The sequence below is a fragment of the Pan paniscus genome, chromosome 12, assembly GCF_029289425.2.
Source record: "Pan paniscus chromosome 12, NHGRI_mPanPan1-v2.0_pri, whole genome shotgun sequence".
Taxonomy (NCBI): domain Eukaryota; kingdom Metazoa; phylum Chordata; class Mammalia; order Primates; family Hominidae; genus Pan; species Pan paniscus.
The window spans coordinates 67,895,742-67,908,683 of NC_073261.2; the positions used below are offsets into that span (position 1 = coordinate 67,895,742).

At 37.6% G+C, this 12,942-nt stretch overlaps 1 protein-coding gene and 1 pseudogene across 5 annotated transcripts in view; one reads left to right on the top strand and one right to left on the bottom strand.

Annotated features, from left to right (window-relative positions):
- Window positions 1-12,942, bottom strand: part of LOC117979156 (uncharacterized) — an 830,677-nt gene that overhangs the window by 793,026 nt on the left and 24,709 nt on the right. The window lies entirely within an intron of this gene.
- LOC100992630 (protein Red-like) lies at window positions 1,242-5,238 on the top strand (annotated as a pseudogene).

A 12,942-nucleotide genomic window follows, 5' to 3' on the forward strand; every position in this document is an offset into this window, starting at 1 on the left:
ATGGAAAAATAAAATTTAAAAAAATGAATTTTAAAAAAAAGATAAGAGAAAGAAAGTGAGAAAGAGAATTTTTTATTCGTTGGTTTGGGTGTATCTAGAACATTGTTAATTAGCTGCTCAAAATATTTGCAAACGATATATTATTTTACTTAACATTAGTTTTTCCCTCAACCACCAAAAACAGATTTAAGGAATTTTAGTGGTAAAAATGAAAATAGGATACTGAAATGCTAAGTGTAGACAAAGTCTTAGCAGTAATTCCTATAGGTTTGTAAGTGTATCAAGAGTATTTTCAGAATTATTTATCCATGTTGACCCAGCACTTTTGAATGGGGTCTAATTAAAGCTGTCAAACGTTATTGTAATTAGTCCCTAAAATTAACTATAATCAAAATGGCTAAGGATAAATATATATTAACAACTACATATGTTTAATCAGTAATACCACTTAATTTGGTCATTTTAACATAGAGTATATATAAATGTTTATTTCAGTTATTGAAACACATAGCTATCCATAGCCCTTCAGGATTTTATACATATATAATTTTTACACATCTTTACATATACCTATAGTGTTATGAACACCTATAAAATTGTCTTAAAATATTTATAATCTTACTTATTTGGCATAGTCATATAGCACTGGCATATGTTAAAAAAAAGTTACAAATGAAAATTCCTGAACTGTATTCCTGAATGAAATAAAGAGCACATAAAAGAAAAAGGGGAATGTGGCAGTCATATAGAATGCTTGCAGACCCCAGGAATGAAAAATTAAATGGAATAAAACAAAGAAAGAGGTTGAGTGGGAAAAGCAAAGGGGAAAAAAAGGAAACTAGATTATAAATTCCTCCAGCTAATTATCCTTATTTTCCGGTTATTTTGTATTTACCCTCAGCACATACATTGCGTTTAAAATATGGTGGGCTCTTAATAAATGTGGCTGACTCATTGGGAAGATGAAGGAGGGTATCAGCTAAGTCAGAGGGAGGAAAGGAATGTGTGGCCAATAAACAAAGTTAAAATTGTTCAATCTCTGTATTACCTAACAGATATTTTCACTTCCCACATCACTGATGAAATTTTATTGGTTTTTATTTTTTATATCCCCAGATTAATAGCTTAATCATTAACTATTAAGACAGGCACATTTTCCTTACCATGCAGACAACTAAGTTTCCAAAAGAAAACTGGATCTCAGCATCTTATCCAAAGACAGACAAATAAAAATATAACTACAAGAAACACAGATAGTAGGTTGGAGACTCGATTGTTGATGACAGCGGAAGAATGATAACAAAATGCCGGAGCGAGATAGTGAGCCTTTCTCCAACCCTTTGGCCCCTGATGGCCACGATGTGGATGATCCTCACTCCTTCCACCAATCAAAACTCACCAATGAAGACTTCAGGAAACTTCTCATGACCCCCAGGGCTGCACCTACCTCTGCACCACCTTCTAAGTCACGTCACCATGAGATGCCAAGGGAGTACAATGAGGATGAAGACCTAGCTGCACGAAGGAGGAAAAAGAAAAATTATTATGCTAAGCTACGCCAACAAGAAATTGAGAGAGAGAGAGAGCTAGCAGAGAAGTACCGGGGTCGTGCCAAGGAACGGAGAGATGGAGTGAACAAAGATTATGAAGAAACCGAGCTTATCAACACCACAGCTAACTACAGGGCTGTTGGCCCCACTGCTAAGGCGGACAAATCAGCTGCAGAGAAGAGAAGACAGTTGATCCAGGAGTCCAAATTCTTGGGTGGTGACATGGAACACACCCATTTCGTGAAAGGCTTGGATTTTGCTCTGCTTCAAAAGGTACGAGCTGAGATTGCCAGCAAAGAGAAAGAGGAAGAGGAACTGATGGAAAAGCCCCAGAAAGAAACCAAGAAAGATGAGGATCCTGAAAATAAAATTGAATTTAAAACACGTCTGGGCCGCAATGTTTACCGAGTGCTTTTTAAGAACAAGCATATAAGCGGAATGAGTTGTTCCTGCCGGGCCGCATGGCCCATGTGGTAGGCCTGGATGATGAGTAAGCTGACACAGATATCCCCACCACTCTTATCCGCAGCAAGGTTGATTGCCTCACCATGGAGGCCCAGACCATACTGACCACAAATGATATTGTCATTAGCAAGCTTACCCAGTTGCTTTCCTACCTGAGGCAGGGAACCCGTAACAAGAAGCTTAAGAAGAAGGATAAAGGGGAGCTGGAAGAGAAGAAACCTCCTGAGGCTGACAGGAGTATTTTCGAAGACATTGGGGATTACACACCCTCCACAATCAAGACACCTTGGGACAAGGAGCGGGAGAGATGTCGGGAACGGGAGCGTGATCAGGAGACAGAGACCGTGACCGAGAGCGAGAGCGAGAGCGAGAACGAGATCGGGAGCGAGAACGAGATCGGGAACGAGAACGAGATCGGGAACGAGAGTGAGAGCAGGACCGAGAGAGAGAAGTGGAAAAGAAGAGACACAGCTACTTTGAGAAGCCAAAAGTACATGATGAGTCCATGGACGTTGACAAAGGACCTGGGTCGGCCAAGGAGTTGATCAAGTCCATCAATGAAAAGTTTGCTGGGTCTGCTGGCTGGGAAGGCACAGAATCGCTGAAAATTGCAGAAGACAAAAAGCAGCTGAGAGATTTCTTTGGCATGTCCAACAGTTATGCAGAGTGCTGTCCAGCCACGATGGATGACATGGCTGTGGATAGTGATGAGGATGTGGATTATAGCAAAATGGACCAGGGTAACAAGAAGGGAACCTTAAGCCGTGGGGACTTTGATACCCAGGAAGACTACAGCGAGTATATGAACAACAAAGAGGCTTTGCCCAAGGCTGCATTCCAGTATGGTATCAAAACGTCTGAAGGGCGGAAAACCAGACGCTTCAAGGAAACCAATGACAAAGCAGAGCTTGATTGCCAGTGGAAGATTAGTGCAATCATTGAGAAGAGGAAGAAGATGGAAGCTGATGGGGTTGAAGTCAAAAGACCAAAATACTAATCACCAGTTACAACCAGAGACGCTCCACAAGGATATGCTCCCCACTGTTTTCTTTCTACAATTTCCGAAGGTTGCAAGATGTTTTTTTGTGGATGAATATAAAATTTTATTGTGAAAAAAAAAAAAGAAACACAGATAGTAAAAAAAATGTTATGTCTGGCAACACAGCTCATTCAAAAATAAATAATCATTTACTGATGATGGGCTTTGTAGATTCCCATCATCTACAGATTAGAACATATAAGGACAAATTCTGAAGAGCTATACTCCCTTCCATCTTTTCTCTACCTGCAATGAAAATTACAGAATTCTTATTGAAGGATACTAAGGTTCTATTCTATTTTCCAGCCTTAAATAGAGGAATTAGAGGATACTGGTTTTTGTGTGTGTGTGTGCTTTGTTGTTGTTGTTTGTTGTTTTTTTTTTTTAGAGAGAACAAACATATCAAAGCTGGGGCTCAAGTATTCAGCCAAGAGAGAAATTATTTGCCAGAATACTTGGCTTTAAAAAATGCTTAAAAATATGCATCCCCTCTTTCCAAGACCACCACCTGCTGCTGTTCTTATAGGAAGGTATGAGAGGGAATCTGTCAACCTACTTTGGCAACCAAAGACCACATGAAAAAGTAAAGTATCCTTCAGGAAAACAGCCCCAATACATTTTTTCGAAATAATCAGATCCAGGATTCTGAATTGCAAAATGTTCTGCATTTATGGAAACATAAAAATTTTTAAATTAAAAAATTAAGCTTGCAGTTATTTTCATTGCCATAAAGAGCATAATATTTCAAAGGTGACACCTCTGTTATTAACAGGCATTTGCAAAAGCTTGGAAAAATAACATTTTTTAAAAATTCATGAAGAAATAATATAGTTGTTTATCATTAAGAGGCAAGAATATTTGGAAGACAGTAGAGTCCATTATAATGTGAGCATGGTTTTGAATCTCACTTGTGTCATTTGTTAATTATATGAGCATGGACAAGTGACAAGCTTCTCTGAAACACAATTCAGTAAAATGGGATTAGTATTACAAGATGAAATTCAGCTACTTAGGATCTCTGTCTCAGGTCTGTTCAGGAGGAAAAGTTGGGATTCGTTATTTCTTATCCAATAACATAAGTATTTTTAAAGAAGAAATATATGCAGGGAATTTCAAAGAACAAACGCCAAGTGCTTTTCAATCCTAAGTTAGGACCGTACTATATGTGTATAAATATCTTAAATATACATTAAACATTTCCCAAAGTCTACATAAGAAATGTTGGCAGTATTTCTTTCGGTGAAGTGAGACTAGAAGGTTTAAGGAAGAAGAGCTCAGGGAGCTAGATGTTATGTTAACTTTTAATTTCATTCTCTCCTATAATGTTTAAGCCTTTAACAGTGTACATATGTTAGATGATTCAAAAACTAATATGAAACACAAATGAATTATTTTAAATATCAGCATGAGGTAATATAACTTTTTTAGCATATGAAAGCAAGGAATTCATGCTCCTTTTCTCACAAAAAAACAATCTATGAAACCAACTATAAAAAAATTACCAAAAATAATTCATTTTTTAATAAGAGATTAAGATGGCAATAAGGCCAGGCGCAGTGGCTCATGCCTGTAATCCCAGCACTTTGGGAGGCCAAGGCGGGCGGATCACAAGGTCAGGAGATGGAGACCATCCTGGCTAACATAGTGAAACCCCAACTCTACTAAAAATACAAAAAATTAGCTGGGCGTGGTGGCGGCTGCCTGTAGTCCCACCCAGCTACTCGGGAGGCTAAGGCAGGAGAATGGCGTGAACCCAGGAGGCGGAGCTTGCAGTGAGCCAAGATGGCACCACTGCACTCACTGCACTCCAGCCTGGGCTACAGAGCAAGACTCCGTCTCAAAAAAAAAAAAAAAAAAAAAGGCAATAAATGATTTTTAACAAATGCCTTGTAGGTACGTGATGTCTTTGGGCTAATGACTAATGTTTGTATCAAAAATAGTATAAAATGTTTTCAATATTTGATCTTTAAGACATAATCAACCAGTGCTATCACCACTATCATTTTCATACTGAGGAAGACTGTAAACACCTTAGAAAAATGGAAATGCTCTTAGGATAGGGAGAAGAATTATTCATCTTCATAGCTCCACTGTATACCACAATGATTGGCACATAGTAGCTCATAAATAATTAATTGATGAATACATAAATGAATAAAAAAATGAATGACACAGAAGATATTCATTCATTCAATACTTTCCCCAAACTGTTAATGACCATATTGAAGATGTCTATGTTTTCATCCTTAGCCCTATCCTGCCCAGAGAACCCACCCCATTCCCTTAAAATGAATCTTCTTTGCTAACTGGTCAGTAGCTCCTGCCCTCTGATATAAGCTGATTGGACCACAGGTGGAGACTGACACAAGTTAGGTAACAGGTTCTCTTATCTGCAGTTTGCTTCTCTCTACTGGACACTTGAACAGGGAAGCCGAATTTGGAACATGCAAAAATGAAGGAAAGAAATTCATTCTCTAGAGATAGAGAAGGATATGTCTAAAACTTAAGAACAAAGACGTAAGTTTCCTCATGAGGCTCAACTACAGTTAGTCCCATTAGGTTTTCTGAGCTATCACTATATCTTTCCAAATATTCATTATTTTTAAAGGCTTAATTTATTTTAGGTGGGTTTCTCTTCCATACAAATAAACAGTGAGGCTCCTGTCACCAAAAAACCTACAGAATACTCACTATATTCTTTGGCTTTCCCACTATTAACAAAGATGAACTATACAGGTTTCTATTTAAAGCTGATCCCTCTATGTGTGCACTGCATCACATCCCGTCTCACCTACTATGGAAAATTTCAACCAGAAATTCACCCCCTTTTTTATTTAGATCATCAAATTTTAAATCTCTATTGAATTAGTCCCTTTAAGATATACAAACTACTTTTTTCTTTCATTTTAAAACAAAACAAAATTTCTATTACCCAGTAGTGTCCTGGAGCTGGCTCACTCCAGCCCTTGAAAGCCAGTTGTGCCCAACTCTTCTCAACTCTGTGTTCAGTAAAATCAGCCATAATAGGAGAATTTGCACTACTGAAATTGGCAAAAGCTACAACTCAAAATTTCTTTAGAATTTTTATTTTTGCCAGAGAGCTGGTTGTTAAATACTTATAACCAGCATATCACTTTCTTGATCTCACTGCCTTCACCAAGTATCCCATTTCCTTGTTCCTCTTTTCAGCAAAATATATCAAAAGTATTGGGCATAAACATATTCTCTATTTTTTCACTTAAACCATTACAATCAAGCTTTGTCCCCACCATTTTACTGAAACTACTCTTATCAAGGTCTCCAATGACTTCTACGTTGCTAAATTCAGTGGTCAATGATCAGTTCTTAGATTATTTAATCTATCCGCAGCATTTGACCCAGTTGATCATTTTTCTCTCCCTTCACTGGTCATTTCTTCTCAGTCTCGTTTGTTGGTTCCTCCTCTTTCCTCTGACCTCTTAATGTTGGAGGGCTCCAGGGCCTTACTCTCTTCTCCATCTATACCCTCTTGATGACCTCAATAAGACCTATGGCTTCAAATACTATCTAGAAGCTCATGGCTCCCCAATCTACAGGTCCAGCAGACTTTTCTCTTGAATTTCACACTCTTAGATGCAATGATTCCATCACCACTTGGATATTTAAAAGATATCTCAAATTTAACAAGTCCAAAACTGAAATAATCTTCCTTCCCAAACATATTTCACCAACAATTATACATCTACGATAATGGCAACATAATCTTTCCAGTTGCTTGAACCAAAAACTTTGTATGTAGTCACCTTTTATTTCTTTCTAACTGCCACATTCCACACTCAACTCATTAGGAAATCCTGTTGGTTTTACCTTCAGACTAGCTCCAAAACATAACATTTCTCTCCCCATTCCACTGCTGCTAGCCTGGTTCAAGCATATAGCCTGGATTATTCTGATTCTCCAATGAGGCTCCATACTATCATTGTAGTCCCTGCATGGTTTACTCTCAACAAAAACAGCCAGAGTGACCCTTTTAGAAGTAACCATATCATGTCACTTCTCTGCTTAAAACTGTGGGATTACACCCTTTTGCTCAAATGAAAATGTCAAAATCCAGACAATGACCCGCAGGCCCTTCATGAGCCAGTGTTCTGTTAACTCTCTGATACTGTCCCCCACTACTCTCCCTTTCATTCAGGCCTTTCTAGCCACACTGAGGCGGCATCTCAAATATGCTAGATATGTTCCTGCCTTTGGGCCTTTGCTCCAGCTGTTCACTTTGCCTGAAACCATCTTCTGTCTATGAACTTGGCTGACTCCCTATGGCCTTCCAGCCTTTTCTCACCTCTTTCCCTATTTTAATATATTGCAACGTATCCACCAACTTCCTGTCCTCTGTATACCTCTTCTCTATTCTTTTTTTTTTCATTGCACTTAACAACTACTACCCTACTTTATAATATACTTATTTGTTATGTTTACTGTCTGCCTGTCCTCACCAGAATGTAAGCTTCCCAAGGGCAAGAATTACTGTCTGGTTTGCTGATGACCCAAGTGTCTAGGGTAATCTGGTACCTAGTAAATTCTCAATAAATATTTGTTGAAAACAATAAATGACCAGCAACAACCAATAAATGGCAAAGACCATTCTGAATTTATAATATACAAAGAAATCTGTGACTGTAAAAATCAGAAGTGCTAACACTGTTTCCCTAATGAAATTTTAGCTTCAACAGCTTTCTGGTTGAAATTTAAAATTTACAGAAGAAATGCAGCAGTATTCTCACAACCGTACCTAAACCTCTCTCATATCTGGGACTCAAATCTTGGGCTCTTATAAGAGCTCACAGCTCCTATAGGAGTTGTGCATTTATCAGTTGTGACACAAATGGGCCCGTGTAGTATTTTGTACATATGGTGTTAACTTTTATGCTTTAATATATATGTGCAATATAGCTGAATTATACTTGCTCTAGGAACCATCACTTTTATTTTACTGACTTTTGTGTATTTAAAACCTCAGGCATAATACAGTCTTGAATTAACAAAGTTTTTTTGTTGTTTAATTTCCACAGAAGTAAGAAAAAGAAAAGAATAATTGTTTCAACATTCAAATTTCTTCATGGCTTGTACAATGCAAAATTTTTCCAAGTTTAGGAAGTATATGAGAACTAGAGATTAGAAAATGGATGTGAAGTCCCCAAACATCTCTGCATCAACTAACTCCAAGTAGGTTTCTAACACACACATTATTGTGCCTAATTTAAAACATGTGACATAAAAGAATCATGTGTGGAGTTTTAAAACTATGAAATATACTTACTCACATATGAATTGAAAACTAGTAGCCATAGACTGTAGTGATTTCAAACTGAATCTTTCTTTTGCTCTTCAATTTAATCTTTTTTTTTTTTTTTTTTTTTTTTTTTTTTTTTTTTTTTGAGACGGAGTCTCATTCTGTTGCCCAGGCTGGAGTGCAGTGGCGTGATCTGGGCTCACTGCAACCTCTGCCTTCCGGGTTCAAGCAATTCTTCTGCCTCAGCCTCCTGAGTAGCTGGGATTACACGTGCCCGCCACCACAACCGGCTAATTTTGTATTTTTAGTAGAGACGGGGTTTCACCACGTTGGCCAGGCTAGTCTCAAACTCCTGACCTTCAGTGATCTGCCCACCTCAGCCTCCCAAAGTGCTGGGATTACAGGCATGAACCACCACTCCCAGCCCAATTTAACCTTACAGCTATTACAACACAAGAAAACTTCTGGACAAAAGCACTTAATTAATTTTAATTGCGCATTTAAACCAGTACAACAAAAAAGAATGAGCACACCTATAATGAAGTTAAAAAAGTGAGTTTGAAGGGAAACATTAATATATTCAACACAAAATAATAAAAACTAAGGGGATTATCAATGCATCATGACAGATTTGTATTCACTGAATTAATAAATAGAAGGAATGACTTTTAAAAACCTATGAAACCTATCATGTAAATGTCACATAATCTAATAGATATACTTAAGCAAAACTTTGAAGCAGTTTGTAAATACAACAAAGTATAAAATAGGAAGAACGGTTGAGGAAAACATCTTCAAACACTGTTTTGGGTGGGTTGTATTCAAACTTACTTTCACCTATATCCATCAGAAATGTTATAATTATCGGCCGGGCGCGGTGGCTCATGCCTGTAATCCCAGCACTTTGGGAGGCCAAGACGGGCGGATCACGAGGTCAGGAAATCAAGACCGTCCTAGCTAACGCGGTGAAACCCCGTCTCTATTAAAAATACAAAAAATTAGCCGGCCGTGGTGGCAGGCGCCTGCAGTCCCAGCTACTCGGGAGGCTGAGGCAGGAGAATGGCGTGAACCTGGGAGGCGGAGCTTGCAGTGAGTCGAGATCGCGCCACTGCACTCCAGCCTGGGCGACAGAGCAAGACTCCGTCTCAAAAAAAAAAAAAAAATAGAAAAGAAAAGAAATTTTATAATTATCATAATTGAAACACATTACATCCTTGGCCTCAGTTTCTAATCTTGCAGACATGAAAGAGTTGGGCACAGGCTACAACTAACTATGTGTCTTATATTTGGGGTAGTAGCCTGGTCCAGATTTTCTAAAATACCTTTAATTTAAAATATTCTGCCCTTACCTTTCAGTTTGTGTGTCCCAGAGTTTTGTTCAAACATGTGGTTTACAAATTCTTTGTCTATTATAATTTTAAATTTGTAAAAATTAAGAAATAGTTGGGATTGGTTTATATCAATCCAAAAAATAAGATTTTAGGGGCATATGTACTAACCTCTTTAATGCAACACAACTGTTTCTTTAGTCTTTTGGCATGATCATTTGTATATAAAGCAATTCTTATCTTTTGGATCTGGCAGGATCTCTACTTGACAAAAGTATTAGCTGCTAGGTTTTTGTGAGTGAAAATAAATTGCTTTTTTTTTTTTTAATCACAATTCATTATTTTCACTGACTCAGACTGGCTTCTCCACCAACCCCTCAGATTAGTTTAAATTAAATAAATTATTGGTTCAAAAAATCTAGACAGTTGCTTAATCAAATAACAAATACCCAAGCAGGCTGCTCGAAATCACGTGCACTGATACATTCTTAGGCCCAGTGACCATAGAATCATCTGCCTTTGCTATAGGTAAATGATTCCTCCAGGGAGGAGCAGTTTTTCTAACAGAAATTTCCACATAGGTCCACTTTGACATTACTTAGGATTCTCCTTTGAGAATTTTCTAATAGCAAATACACACACAGAACGACCAAAACATCAGGGGAAAATTGATCCTAAAGGTACGACTGTCCTAGTTGTTCAGCTTGACTTGTACCCCAGTGGGAGAGGAAGAACTAAAAAGTGTGCTATAATTTCTTGTTCATCAATGCAGAACCCAGCACAGGAAGAAGGTGAGAAGACCCTGAGGTGAGTGGGATGATGAAGAAGACCAAGTGGGAGCCCATAAATCTGTCTTCTTATGGTTATTGGTGCATAGATACTTGGGCAGCTCACCCCTGTGCTGACACTTTGCTTTCATTTCTCACTTTTTTATCTCCATGATTTTATGTTAACTTTCTATTAACATCTGTCAAAAACCTAGTTCCAGTTCTGACCAGCCTAAGGGCTATAGGTTGAATTGGGTCAAGGCAAATAGGAAATAACTGATCTAGTTTCTACAAGGTCTTCATGGACTGAATGAAAATTATGCAGAAAGCACTAAATATTCATATTCTGTCTTTCTGTATCTCTTTCTGCTTCATGTTCTTTTTGTATTTGGTTTTGATGGGAATCTATATCTCTAAGGAAACCTTTTTTAAAAAACTGCAGCCAGTATCTGAATTATCTTAAGCTAATATAATATGCCAGACAGAGTATAAATGGGTGAAGATTTACAATTTCCAGTGAATATTTTCCAAGTTTTCCAGGATCATCTACACTATTTTTTGGTTAATATAATTTTTTTTTAAGTCACCCTTAACAGGACATGTAGAGTGGTTAAAACATGACATGTTTTTATTGAGGAAAAAAGAATTAGGGAAAACAACAGAGGCAAAAATAAATAAAATCAGACTTAATGTATATTTATTCAGCATCTATTCACTTGTTCAAAAAATTATCGAGTGCCTACCATGTGCCAGGGAACAGGCAGGTACACATTGCCTTCACATTGTCGTGGTGAGACAGGCACTATACCATAACATCAATTCATAGCGATAACTGCTATGGGGAAAGTGAAACAGGAAAAGTGACCCACAGGGGGTGCTATTTTCAATAGGGTGGGCAAAGAAAACTGGGAAGAAGGGCCAAATATGGAATATATTTTGATAATATAGCCAGCTGAAATTGCTAATGGGTTGGATGTGTGGTCCAAAAGAGAGGAATCTAGGATGAGTCAAGGGTTTGCCTAAGTAATTGAATAAATGGCAGTGGTGATGGTATATTGATTGAAATACAGAACACTGCAGGAAAAGAGGTTTGCAGAGTGAGGCTAAGTGGAAACCAAGTGTTCTGTGTTAAACATGCTAATTTTGAGATGTCTATTAGATGATGATAAGCACTTGGAGATTAGAAGAGAGGCAGGTGCTAGAGAAAAACACTTGTGGTCATCAGTACGTACATGGGATCTAAGCCATGGGAATAGTGTATTGCTCCAACAGTGAGTGCAGATCCAGAGTATAAGACATGTGAAGACTGGTCCCAGAACACACCAATATGTTCAGGTGGCAATGAGGGGGAGTGGGAGGAAGATCCAGCCGAGATATTTGATGAAGGACCAGTGAGGTAGGAAGGCAACCCTAGGTGTGATGTTCAGGAATACTCACCAACACCAAAAAAGGGTTTCAAGTGCATCAGATGCCGTGAGATGTCAAAGATAAGTATAGGGAATTTCAGTAGAGTGACAAGTATAAAAGCCTATCTGTAGTGTGGTCAAGAAAGAATAAGAGGCGAGCAGGCAGAGAAAACCAGTACCTTAGCAACAGTATCTTGCCAAATTAGCAAAGCATCACTTGAAATAGTATTTCATGTTGTTCCTTAGTTCTTTGCTGCTTAATTTTCAGCATGGCCTCCAGCCATTTTAGTATTGAGCTTCTGAGTTCAGTGTTTGGTGCTGCAGTAAAAGCTTCATTTTGAGCAGTTTAAGTAAGAAATAAAAGGCGGCAGAAATCAGGCAGGCACTTTAATATAGGATTTCTCTATAAGCTAAACTATGTTGTTGTTAGCATTATATTATACTGGCTGATTATCTGATGTTAACACTTATAGTAATTTTTTCTCTAAATATGTCAAAAAGAAGTTAAAGAGCTGCAAAACATCCAAATAACAGAAATAATTTTTAAACCATATGTTGGATTTAATGAATGTTTAGTTAAATAGAAATAGGCTTTGAGGACATCAGGTCTCTGAGAAAATTTTGAAAGAGCAGGAGGAAGGTGACTGACGATGTGATTGCTATAATAATTTTTCTTTTCTTTTTTTCCTTTTAGTCTGGAGAGATTGGACTACAAAGCAAAATGAACTGTTATACAGACTTAGGTGGAAAGTATACTCTCCTACCAAAAAAACCAGTTGTTTTCCTATTTCTTTCTGCACTTAATCCTATCTTCAATGTGCCCTTTTAATTGACTTTAACACAAATATTATGAATATGAATTACAAGACAATATTAAAGGTAAAAGAAAACTTAAAATGACAAGCTAAACTGTTTCACTGAAATGTATTTGCATGTGTCCAAACCTTACTCATATATCAACATCTAATTTAGATAAACCTCCATTGAGGCCTTCCCAGTCCTTTCTTCTTAGAATAAGTCTCTTTCTCCTATACATTTGAATAACATTCTACCTGTAACTCTCATTCATCTTTTCATTCATTCAACCAACATTACTGAGCACTTATTATGGGCTG